The 12,608-nt window shown below is 47.8% G+C and overlaps 1 protein-coding gene across 9 annotated transcripts in view; it reads left to right on the top strand.

Annotated features, from left to right (window-relative positions):
• Window positions 1–6,580: 6,580 nt before the first annotated feature.
• The window catches only part of SLX4 (SLX4 structure-specific endonuclease subunit), a 39,066-nt gene continuing 33,038 nt past the window's right edge, over window positions 6,581–12,608 (top strand). For 3 of the 9 annotated variants that reach the window (XM_051779751.1, XM_051779768.1, XM_051779759.1), the window contains exon 1: window positions 6,601–6,728. The gene's annotated coding sequence lies outside the window, so the exon portion shown is untranslated. Of the gene's footprint in view, window positions 6,729–7,007; window positions 7,025–7,044; window positions 8,596–10,158; window positions 11,711–11,743; window positions 11,923–12,608 lie in introns of those variants that run through there. The other 6 variants (XM_051779714.1, XM_051779747.1, XM_051779748.1 and 3 more) reach the window with 6 other exon arrangements.

Here is a 12,608-nt window from a genome sequence, read left to right as displayed (position 1 = left end):
GGCTCAGGGGGGACCTTCTGGCTCTGCAACTCCCTGACAGGAGGGGGGAGCTGGGGGGGTGTCAGGGTCTGCTCCCAGAGAACAAGGGACAGGACAAGAGCAAACAGCCTCAAGTTGTGCCAGGGGAGATTTAGGTTGGATACTGGGGGCATTTCTTCACTGACAGGGTGGTCAGGCACTGGCACAGGTGCCCAGGGCAGAGGTGGAGTCCCCATCCCTCGAGGGATTCAAAAGCCATGTGAATATGGCACCTGGGGACATGGGTTAGTGGTGGCCTTGGCAGCTGGGTTATAGTTGGCCTTGAGGATCTTTGAGGGCTTTTCCAACCTAAACAATCCTGTGATTCTAACACAGACTGAAGGAATTTCAACCTTTGGTGATTCCTAAGCAGCACAGCAGGTGAGTGTGGTATCCAGCAAGCTGCTCACCTGTTAAAGTGCCTAAAAATAGCAGCAGTTGATACAGTGCCTGAGCTGGATGCTGGTTTGTAACCTTTGCTGCAGTGAGAAGCAGAGCGTGCTTGGTTGTGAGATGGTCATAAACTGATACATCTTTAACCTCCCCATCCTGGGAATCCTCCAGGAATTCCAGCAGCCCTCGAGGTGCTAATTTTTTTGCCATGAGAGATTTGTGATTAAAATATCAAATAAGATTTCTGTTCCTGGAGTGCACACCTGCCCTGTGTCCCTGTGCCCATCAGACACGGTGAGAGGTGGTGATGGTCCTGGGATACAAGAAGGAGCAGTAGCAGCAGGATAAGGAGGGTGCTTTGGCCCAAATCTCATACACACTTTATCACACTGCTTTGTCTAAGCTTCATCACTGCACACACCAGCAGGCTCTGGGTCCTCACCTCAGGCTCAGCCTTCCCTTTTGTTCTGCAAAGACTTGCAGGGAGGGCTGGTGTGAGGATGATGAGCCTGGCTGACAAAGCAGATCCTAGTGGGAAAGGGGGATGTACTGAAGTGCTGATAGGAACACAGGTGGAAGCTGGTCTTCAGTGATGACTCTGTGTCTGAAAGGGCAAAGAGGCTCTTTGGTGAAAAAAGCAGTGAAAAGGATGAGTTATTCCAAACATGATGGCAAAAGGGAGGTGTAGGAAGCTCACTAGAACCTGGTTTTTCACTTTCTGCACAACCTCAAAATATGCTGTGCAAGCAGAGGAGGCTGGTATGGATCTTGCATCAGAACTGCAGCACTGTTTGTGGTGGTGAAGCTGCAGTTGTGCTCTTCCAGCTCCTGGTCTCTCCCAGCTCCCATGGTCTCCACTTGGACATTACATTACTCATCCTCAGAGGTGTTGTATCACCAAGCAGTTTCCATCTGGCCTGTGCTCTTCCTGCAGCCAAAGTGCCCCTGGTGTCTGCAGCATATTGTGGTGAACCCAGAGAATGCAGCATGTGGGAATGGTGCTGGGAAGAGCCCAGAATGGGCTAGTTGTGTCCTTCAGCATTTGCTCTACCAGGAAGGGAATTAGGGATCTCCAACCTGGAGGAATCTCACGGAGCTTGTTTCATGTCCTGGCTGTAAAGCAATGCTGAGCCCTGCCTGGTGTAGAAAACGGATCTATTGGGTTTGGTTTGTATTGGGATCTTATTAACTGCTGCCTGACTCCTTTTCTTGTGGTTGGTTTTTGGGGTTTGGGGGATTTTTTTGTTCATTTTTCTACAAATTAAACCTTGTGTGCTGACAAACTTGGTGATAAACAGCGTGGCCTCCTCTCCTGCTCTGCCCAGGCTCATCAGCTGTGGAGTCAAACCTATATCCTCCAGGGCAGAAGATGGAAAATATTTAACAGGCAGTGAAACCAGTTTGAAAGGACATTCCAGAGACCTCGTGCTTTTAAACTTGGACAGAATCCCTCTCACGTCTGGCTTGGGACCCTGAAACTGGACTGGCCATAAAGTGGTTCACGGGGCCAGACTGAAAACAGTTTTCTCTCGTCCAGACTTCCTGCTGAGCCCATCGAGAGTGTCTTGGGCAGGCTCCAGGTCTGTGATTTATGGACAAACCACAAGCCAGGAATCTGCAATCTAAGCTCCTTGAGCAGCAACTGCTAAAAACATTATGGGAAGAAACGGCCACTGTTTCCAAAAGAAGAAAACTTGGGAGCCATTAATAATATTTAGCACTTCTGTGGTCCCTCACAATTGTTGATTAATCCTCCTGCTCTCCCTGTGAAGTGAGTCAGAATTATTCTTACTGTACAAATAAGGTCTGCATGGAGCTGAAATAAATTTCCTTTAAGAGACACAGTGAATCTGCATTAAGGACACAGTCCAAGACTCCAGAACCCCAGCACAAAGTGAAACAGAGGCATAAAGACAAGTACCTGCTGGGTTTGGATGAGGCAGTAAACATAAACTTAGAGCACCTTTGAGGGACTCTCTGCCTTTCATCAGTAGATTCTTACAAAAGCAGTTCTGGGTCTGCCCAAACCTTATCCCTAGGTATAAAAATTCCTGGGATTTCAGAGAATCTCTGGAAGTTTGGCTGCTTACTGGAATTATCCAGCTGTTTGTCTCCCTTATTGTTTGGGAAGAAGAGGATGGCATACTAAATCTATCTTGCCACCTGCCCAGAACTGCTCACCTCCTGATGCTTCTGGAGTGGGTTAAACATGGCTTTTCCTTTTCTTTCATCAGCAGGAAGCTTTTCTTCCAGGAAAAAAAAAAGTCATTCTCCACCTGCTCTCAGAACCATCTTTTGTTTCTCCTTCATCTCCCCCTTTACACTTCATCTTCTCTGGGACATTTTGTGGCCAGTGCTGATTCAACACAGCCCAGGCTGGGAGGGAAGTTTCTCTGCCTGGACACTCATGTTCCTGTTCTCCCAGGGCAGAAAGGTGCTCCTTGTTGCTGGAGCTCCTTCTAGCAAGATTTCCATCTCAAATCACAAGGCCCTTCCCGTTGCACTCCTCCTGGAATCGGTCTGGCCTGTGAACAGGTGGGAATGGGTGAAGTCTGCCATAAGTCCTGGCTGAAATGGAAGAGCTGGCAGGAGCACAAGGACCAAAAGCTTCGGTAATAAATTTGTAGGGACTCCTGATGGTCTCATTGTTAATCTATTTACAGCAGCAGGAAGGATGAAAAATTGGGGAAAAAGTTTCCCCTGCTTTTTAAATGTGAGTGGCAAAAGGTGTTGTAATGAATTGTCCATTAAATATCCATCCAATGTTATTCCAAATGTCACAACATGACCTGCAGGGGATTTGGGATCAGTTAACAAAGGAGTCTGAGGAGCCAAGCAAAGCTTGTTCTCCTTTTGCAACCCAAGAAAACAAGAGGTAACTGGGTCTAAAACCCAGACCAGAAGTAAATCAGCAAGTCAATCCTTCATGGAACTGTCCCACATTAAATCCTTAGAAAATCAAGAAGTTGGAGCTGTGTCAGGAGATAGAGGGAGATTCAACTGGAGTTTTGTCTCACTGATGCATCTTGATTACTGGACCTGTTCTGTCTCAAGTGGTTTAGCAGATAGGTTAAAAAACAAGTGTTCAAAGCTACCTTGCAGCGTGCTGCAAGAAATCAAAGGACAGGGATTAGGTTTTTCAGTTGGGGAATTGTATTTTTACTGTGCTTAGAGATCCTTTAGTGCCCAGTGTCCTTACTGAATGATGCTGATTCTCCTTGGAAATGGGCACTTCACTGCCCAGGAGAACAAGATGAATTTTGGGTTATACCACTTGAACCTCTGCCCTGTGACTTACTGAATGGGAACATGCTTACAAGAGGAGATGAATATAGTGGCCTGTACCATCCCAAAATTCCCACTTTACAGTAAAGCAAACCAAACCACTTCTGAGGAAAATGCTGCCTTCTTGCTTGTTTGGCTCTTTCAAGACATTGTTCTGAGTATTGTGCTGAGCCCTGTCATCCAGCATGGCCAAAGTCCATGAGAAGGGAATTAACACAGTAAATTAATGAAAACCCAAACTCTCCTCACTGGAATTGGCCTCTGTGGCTGCTTCTCTGATCACTGCTGACCTGGATTGATCAATTTGTATGGAAAAGCTTTAAAAATTAAGCTGGAGCTGCCAAAGAGCCACCAGTGTTACAAGTCCTAACAGAGACCAGGGGATCTGCCCTGAGACAGAGCAAAGAGAAAGTGAAATACAAATGCTGACTGCAGCACACTGGGGATAAATATGAACATTATACAGAATACATAATTTGTGTATTCATAGATCTGCAGATAATCACATTTACTATAAATCCCATGGCATGGTGAATCCAAGCAGTTACTTTAAAAACCTTTTAATGTCACCTAATCGTGTTCACAAGTCCCATAATTGTTGTTTTCTGCAGAGACAGCCCAAAACCACAGCGTGACAGTAAATTTCCTGCCTCTCACAGCATGGATCCCAAGTGTTGCTGCTTCAGGGACCTGCCTGCACCCACACAGTTGTAACTCAGGGGTGAGTACACTTTAAATTAAGCCAAGATTTTCCTGCTGGAGTCTGAAGCACTGAGTCTGAGCCATATCAGACACAGAGCAGTTCCCTGCTGGGGAGGGAACGAGAATTAGTCAAAAATTGCTTGTGGAAGTCCAGTAGGTCTACGTGGAGAGCCAGACAGCCTGCCTCTGATCAGCTGCCTGATTTTGAGAGGGCTGCTTCTCCTCTCTGTGCCTGTCACTGTGGCTGTGTCCTCTGATGCTGGGAACAAACAGTGACTGGAAAACCACACCCCTTGTTGTCTTTAGGAATGGTCAGAGGCCTTGAAATGCCCTGTGAAAGAGATACCTGTTTGGCAGCCAGGGTGAACCAGTAAGCGTTGGTGCTTTTGGATCCACCTTCATTGGGAATGCCACAATTCCTTTGGCTTTTGAGTGCTTTTGAGTTCAGTTTAGGGCCTTGTGCAGCCAGATGCTCCTGAGCCTGGGCTTGGTCGTGCCTCAGTACGTAACTGGAGTATTTTCAGTCTGTTTGTGCAACGGGCACTTGCAAGTCCTTGCAGGATTTTCTTCAGAGGGTTCCTAATTCCCATCAGTGCAGCAACTTGAGAAAGAACTTGAATAAACCAGCAGAAGTGTTGAAAGACACAAACCAAAGGATTTCTTCACATCAGTTTCGAGTTCTTGTACTGACGGGTAAATCTCCTGATGGGATTCCTTGCAGAAAATACACCCCTCAGTCCTGCCAAAACAACCATTTTTTTTTTGCTTAAAACTCAAGGGTTTCCAGCTGAAATTGTTTGAATGGGTTAAAAGTTAAATTTCTTTGCTGGAAGTGAAAACTCACAAGTGCCTCGGGAGCTTGGAAACCTTATAGTAAAAAAAAAATTATCTACAACTTTTAAAATGGAATGAACAGGTGATGTTTCAAAAAGAAACAGTGTCTGTTTCTTTTTGTAATGTTTAATTACGGATAGAGATATAATTATAGGAAAATGTTTTATGTGTAAAGGAGACATTCTATTGCTCACCATTAGAACTGATTTGTAGTTGTGAGTGAAGTGTCTGCCTTGATGTTTATGAAGCTCTGGTGTGTTCCATGTGCCACTAAACCTCTTCCCTCTGCTGCATCTTGGCCTGTTGAGAAGTGTTGCCCAGGAGGGATTTTGGTTCTTGCCACAGCTAGGCCAAGCATTGAGAAAGAAATTCGGATTTCAACACAAATCACACATTCAAAATGCAAATCCAGTGTACGAACACCCCAACCCCCACTGCACCTCAGGTGATTTTATACCTGCAGACCTTTGGCCACAATTAACTGATGATCTGGAGGAAGTTATTGTTGATCCTGACTCCAAGGCAAGACTCAGTATGAGGACTTTGAGCCAGAGCTGAACGTAGTGGGAAAAAGGCTCAAGTTTTCCTGTCCAACTCCAGGGATTAAAGTACAAAATAAAAAGGCAATGGTCATTCTTTTGACAGATAAGCTTGGGGAAAGCTTGAGCTACATAACTGCTCACCCTGAAATTTCAGTATTTCCATAAATTTCCGTATGAGCAGCACAGTAGCCATTATAACCCCAAAACATCACAGTTGTAACGGGCTGCAGCTGCACAGGTGTGCCTGACGTTTTACATGTGAAGACTTCTTATATTAGAATTCTTTAAAAACACGAACAAGTGTGCTTTCCCCTTTCGCCGCTGTTCATCCCAGACTGGCCATTCGCCTCGGCGACAGCCGGAGCCGAGGCCCTAACCAGCCGCCCCCCGGTTTGACTGGACATCCCCGCCCTAGGCCGGGGCCGTGAGGCGGCGGGGCCGTGAGGCGGCGGGGCCGTGAGGCGGCGGGGCCGTGAGGCGGCGGGGCCGTGAGGCGGCGGGGCCGTGAGGCGGCGGGGCCGTGAGGCGGCCGGGCCGCCGCCGCTTTCCGCGGCGCTCGGCTGCCCCCGGTGGCCGCCGGGCCGGGTTCGCCTCAGCAGGCGCCGGGCCGTTCTGCCGGAGGGCGAGAGCGGGATGGGGACGGGACGGGACGGGAGGAGCCACCGCCGCCTCGTGAGGGGAACGGGAAGAGGGGAGCGAGAAGAGAGCAGCGTGTGGGGAGGGGGAGGCGGTCTCCATGGCAACCGCTGGCGGGAAGCCCGTGCGCACGCGCGGATAGGGTGAGGCCCTGTCAGCGCCCCTCCGGCCGGGCCTGCGCATGCGCGCCGCGCGCGCGGCGGGACTACCGACACGGTTGGCGCCCCCGCGCATGCGCTCCGGCGGTGCACCGGGGGCTCCCCGGGCCCTGGCGGCAGGGTACGGGGAGGGCCGGCAGCCCCAGGGCGAGGCGGAGAGGTCGGTCGGCTGCGAGGCGAGACGGAAAGGGACGGGACGGGACGGGATGGGACGGGACGGGCGGGCAGGGAGCGCTCAGAGCGGAGCGCGGGCGGGTGGGGTGACGTCATGACGCCTGCGCCGTCAGCGCGGTGTGGCGCCACCTGGCGGCGGGGAGGCGGTGCCGCGGGACTGGCATGGCCCTGGGGTGACGTCAGCGATGTGACGTCAAGTACATGACGTCATCTGTGTGGCGTCACCCCGTGCTGGTTCAGGGGGATGAGGAGCCCGGACCTTGGGAGGAAGCTCCTTCCCAGGTGTTAATGTGGCATTGAAGGCCAAAATTCAGGGATAGAGCAGAGGTAGAGCCGTTAAGCACAAGGAGACCTGTGTGTCAGGGGATGCCAGCGGGCACTGGCAGCTGGCAGGGTTCACTGAAAACGTAGTTTAACGTGTCCAGCCTCAAAGCAAACTTCTTTCAAGCAGTGTTACCAGGGAAAGCAGTTCTGGGGGTCTGAAGCAATGTGGAATTTCATCTTTTGCTTCCAGGCTCAGGGGCACAAGGAACTGCGTGTCCAGAAGGCTGGAGAGGGACTTTGGAGAAGGGCCTGGAGTGACAGGGCCAGGGGAATGGCTTCCCACTGACAGAGGGCAGGGTTAGATGGGTTACTGGGAAGGAATTCTTGTCTGTGAGGGTGGGGAGGCCCTGGCACAGATTGCCCAGAGAAGCTGTGTCTTCCTGGAAGTGGCATCTCTGGAAGTGTCCAAGGCCAGGTTGGACAGGGCTTGGAGCAACCTGGGCTAGTGGAAAGTGTCCCTGCCCATGGCAGGGGGTGGAATGAGATGATCCTTAAGGTCCCTTCCACCCCAAACCATTTAATGGTATTGTGATATGGGCCTGCCTTGAAGGGAGACAGTTTCAGCTACTTTCCTGACAACACTTTGTCCCTGACTCTGCAGACACACAAGGTACTCCTTGTTACCCTTCTGGTTTTAAATAAACCTCTAATTACAGCTGAGCAAACAATTTATCATTTTTACTGCCCAGTTTGACTCTAGTAAAGCCCAAAGTTCAGTCCATTGTCTCTGTATAAACTCTCAAAAATCACAGACTGGGTACAGCCCTTTTTGATGACAGAAAAGACCCTTGTGTGGGTGGCTTCTGTATCTGCTTAAAGTCCTCTTCTTCATCTCCCTCCTGGTCCCTCCTCTCCCCTTAGATTTTGGTGTTTGGATTAAAACAGCTTTCTGGGTACCAGTGTCAGAGGCAGACTGGAAACAGAAGCTGAAAGAATTGTTGCCATCAGCTTTGCATTTGGAAACTTTGGGCCTTGAGTTCTTTTGAGCCTTTGCTTTTCCCACTGGGTCAATTTTAATTACACGTTTTTTTTCAAAGAAACTGTCAAACAGTAGAAAACAGGAATTTTAATAGGATGTTTGAGATTACTGTGTGCTGTTGAAGCTCAGGCTGTGCTTTGGGTCCTTGGCTGTGGACAAGGCTCTTGCCCAGAGTTTCTAGAAGGAATTTTCCTGAAAGCCAAACACAGAGGAACTGCCATGGTGGTCTGAGAGCTGATCCCCTGCTGTTACTGGAGCAGTATTTACACATTCCTGAGATCATTGGGGTGATGCCAGAGCTTCCCAGATCACTCACATCAAGGTAGCCACGTATCTGGATATGGAGAAGGTGAAGGAACTAAGTGAATAAAAGGGGAAGGTGTAAAATTGTATTTTCATAAGACTAAACCAAGCCTGTTTCTGATGGACACCGGAGGATGGAGAACAGGAATGAGAGCATGGAGACATCATAAAGCTACACATGCACAAAGCAGAGTGTTGTGTGGTTCACTGTGGCTTTTATATGTGATTTGAGATGAGGAGAGAGCAAGTAAGTAATTGGCATAGATTAATTAAACATTATTCTAAAAGATACTTCGTTAGATCACGTGTAGAAATCCGTGATGAGTTTGGTCATGTTTTTAAAGTGAGCATCTTCCTATTTTAGCAAATAGGGAAATCAAGATACTGGGTTAAATTTCACTTTATATTTGGCTCTTGTGACAATAAGCTTTGACATTTTCCTGCTACAGACATCCATATCATGGATTGCTCCGTTCTTGATCTGAAAAAATGACAGAATTGATTGACATGGTCACAATTATCAGTGTTAGAGTGGAGTCAGACACCTGGGACAAGGCCACAGTGTGGTTGGTTTGGAAAAATGATGGGCTGTCCAAGAGTTCCCTTCTCTGGATCATCAGACAGCTCAAGCCTGGTGGTTGGTGTCTCTCCCAACTCATTTCCTAATCTAAAATACAGAAAAACAGGGCAGGCAGAGAGTTGATCTCTGTGGGATGGTAATAGAAACACACATGCTCAATGACAGCTGTTTGCAGCTGCATTTTAATAATTTTAAATGCGTTTTATCGATTTTGTGGGATTTTAATTAATCATTTTGTCCCTTGATACTTCTTTAATGGTTTACAGAAGAATTACCCCCCTGATAACACAGAGCTCTCGTTAAGAAGGTATTAGCTGAGTGTAGGAGCTCTGGGTTTTCATAAACTGTCTTGGCTGGTGTTAATTTTATTATCCATCTTTATTCATCAATTCCCACCTAAGCCATTTCTTTAACAGCCTGGCATAGAGCTCTGTGTGCAAGATGAGTGTTTACTTCCCTAATTGTCCTTTTTGAAAAATCACAGTGACTTCTGCTTGCAAAGGATCCAATTCCTGTGACAGAAACACCTTCAGCATCTGCTTTTTGGTGTGTTTTGGATTGCTCCTAGAAAAGGCTGTTTGCAACAACACCAGGGGATGGATATTACAGGAATATTCACAGGATTAACAGTTCCACAGTTTGATTTAGTGGCCCTGATAGGTTTTTCTTTTGGGTTTTGATGGACATCAGAAAGATCTTTTTTGAAAGTCCTTAACTTTTCTGTCCAGGTAATTTTACCTCCTGGCTTTAATACACTTGATTGTTTATATTCATTGTTTATTTTCATTGTTTTTAATCGGTGCAATCCAATTCCCTCACCATGATGTTATTTTACATCTTTGTTTTTATTATTATTCTGACTCCTTTTCTTCCCCTGAAAACCAGGTTAGTTTTTAATAACTATTGTTCTCTTCCTTTATTTTTGGGGGCCTCTACCGAAATGTTTTTATCGGGTCCTTAATCTCAATTGTATTTTTTTTTTGTTAAAATTAATAACTTGTTGTTTTCAATCAAATCAGTTTGGTTTTTGCATCACCAGCTGCCCCTCTGGGTGATTTGGGTGCTGCTGTGTTTGCATACAGCCACGAGCATTTGCACCTGAGCGACCGTTAGTGTTTATTTTTGGATTCACTTCCCCTTTGTCCTTCCAGGGGAAGTGTAAAGTGAATTTCCCATTTTGGGGGACGTGCTGGTAGAGGGACATTTCGGTTGTGTAAGTAGTGATTTAAATCCATGTCTGGGATGTGACTGTGAAATGCTTTGCCATTTGTACCAGGTGCTGGCAGGGGGAGGTGTAGCCTCGAGCAGGAGTGTGAGCGTGGCACTGGTGGGATATAACAGGTATGGAAGTGGGTGGTGCCAGGTAGACAGAGATCCTGGTCATTGCTGAAATTGCTCCTTGGAATCTGATTATGATTTTCCTACCTGTCATTTCCTTGCTTGTAGAGACTTGAGTTAACTTCTTATTCCCTGTTTTCCACATCTGGTTTTGTTATCCTGTTCTGGCACAGGAAAGCTGGCAGAGACCTGGCCAAGAGGGTTGTACCTGACTCTGGATTCCTGTTTTGCACTTATATTTGTTCTCTCCTCATAGAACAAGCTCTGCTGTCCTCAGTGTTAATTTGTTTGCACTTCCACAACCACAGAGACCCTGCACTGTACAGATGCAGTGTCATGTCTTTAGAAAGTCGTGATAAAGGTGTTGGTTAATGCAGAAAACAGGTTCTACTGAAGAGTCCCTAAAAGGGTGGAGGATAATGTGCTTTTTCAGAAGTTACACTGTTGACATGTCAGTTCTTCTCCATCAGTAACCTGTAGGAAGACTTTTGTTAGAGGATTTGGTCTGGAAGAATCTCCAGGGACCTCCTTCTGGTGTGGTTGCCAGAGCAAACACTGCAGAAATTCTTTCCCTGTGCTCTTTTTGGTCTGGCTTGATTGGAAGTTTTGCACCAGCCTTCAGATCTTTGGGCTGCAGCTTCCACAAAAGGAGAAGGGGGGATAAAGCTTCCAGTGCCAACCCAGCATGGTGCATCCCATCATCCTGCTGCTGTCAGCACTCCCTAATTAGCAGCCTGGGGTCGTATAGGCTGTGGCAATTAGGTAATTTCTGAAGGCTGAGGTGATATCAGTCACTTTGATCCCATTCCTTGACTCTCCATTCAGTCCTGGCCAGCTTTTCAGGACTGCTGGGACCACTCCTATGTTGATCTTGCTGGTGTGGAAGCAGGAGAAGGTGGTCCTGATGAGCAGAGTGCCACCCTTCCTGCAGCAGCCCACTGTGCCTGGCACACAGGGAGAGCCCACTCCGTGCTTCCTGCCTGCTGGAGCTGGAAACCTGCAGACTGAGCACCCAGCTGGGAATGAATCCAGCTGGGCTGTCTCACTGGTGGAGCTGGGAGAGGGTCTGGCTGCAGGACAGGGCAGTTTGTACTCTCACCACAGGGAAATGGTATGTGTGGAAATCATGGAATCACAGACTGGTTTGGGTTGGAAGGGATGTTAAAGCCCATCTCATTCCAGCCCCTGCCATGGGCAGGGACACCTTCCACTAGCCCAGGTTGCTCCAAGCCCTGTCCAACCTGGCCTTGGACACTTCCAGAGCTGGGGCAGCCACAGCTTCTCTGGGCAACCTGTGCCAGGGGCTCACCACCCTCACAGGAAAGAATTCCTTCCCAGTATCCCATCTAACCCTGCCCTCTGGCAGTGGGAAGACATTCCCCCTTGTTCTGGCACTCCAGGCCCTTGTAAAGTCTCTCTCCATGTTTCCTGTCAGCCCCTTCAGGTACTGAAAGACCACAATTAGGTCACCCAAAGCCTTCTCTTTTCCAGGCTGAACAATCCCAGTTCTCAGCCTTTCCTGGTATACCAGGAATACCTGGTATACCAGCCATGCCAGAGGTGCTCCATCCCTCTGATCATCCTGGTGGCCACTTCTGGACTCACTCCAACAAGTCCATGTTCTTCCTGTGCTGGGGACCCCAGTCAATAATTCAGGTTACTTTAATGTTAAATAATCCATTTTCCCTTAGTATTTCTTGTGAAATACAAGAAATTGCTCCGAGGGTACTTTCCTTTTTTGGAATTATAAAGTCAATTTTTCTTTAAAGATGAGGAATTAAGGAGAGATACTGAGGCACCACTGCAGGGCTTGGGAGGGGAGGAAGTGTCTGCTGGCTACAAGTTTCTGAGGCCTGTCTAGCATTGATGTACACGTTGTAGCCACACTGATGACATATTCTTGGAGGCTGAAATGGCAGGAGAATTGTTCCTGGAACAGACAGACAGCTTAAAGCAGCAAATGAGCAGGCCCAGATGTTGTGTATTTGTGTCAAGTGGTTGGACTGCTGGTGGAAATACTCTTTCAAATGTTAAAAGAGAAGCTGCTCTGGAAGGAGGGAGCAGATGTTTTACCCATTCAGGGGTTTTTTTAAGCAGATGTTTTACCTGTTGTTTGGGGTTTTTTTAAGGGTTCTATGATTTAACTAAGTAATTACAAGGTAGTAAATACAAGGCATGTAATAGGTACATACTTTTATATCATAGAATCACAGAATGGTTTGGGTTGGAAGAGACCCTAAAGCCCGTCCAGTTCCACCCCCTGCCATGGGCAGGGACACCTTCCACTAGCCCAGGTTGCTCCAAGCCCTGTCCAACCTGGCCTTGGACACTTGCAGGGATGG

The sequence above is a fragment of the Manacus candei genome, unplaced genomic scaffold, assembly GCF_025592945.1.
Source record: "Manacus candei isolate 608988 ecotype Guabito, Panama unplaced genomic scaffold, ASM2559294v1 h1tg000002l, whole genome shotgun sequence".
Classification (NCBI taxonomy): domain Eukaryota; kingdom Metazoa; phylum Chordata; class Aves; order Passeriformes; family Pipridae; genus Manacus; species Manacus candei.
This window is presented reverse-complemented; position numbering and strand designations above follow the sequence as displayed.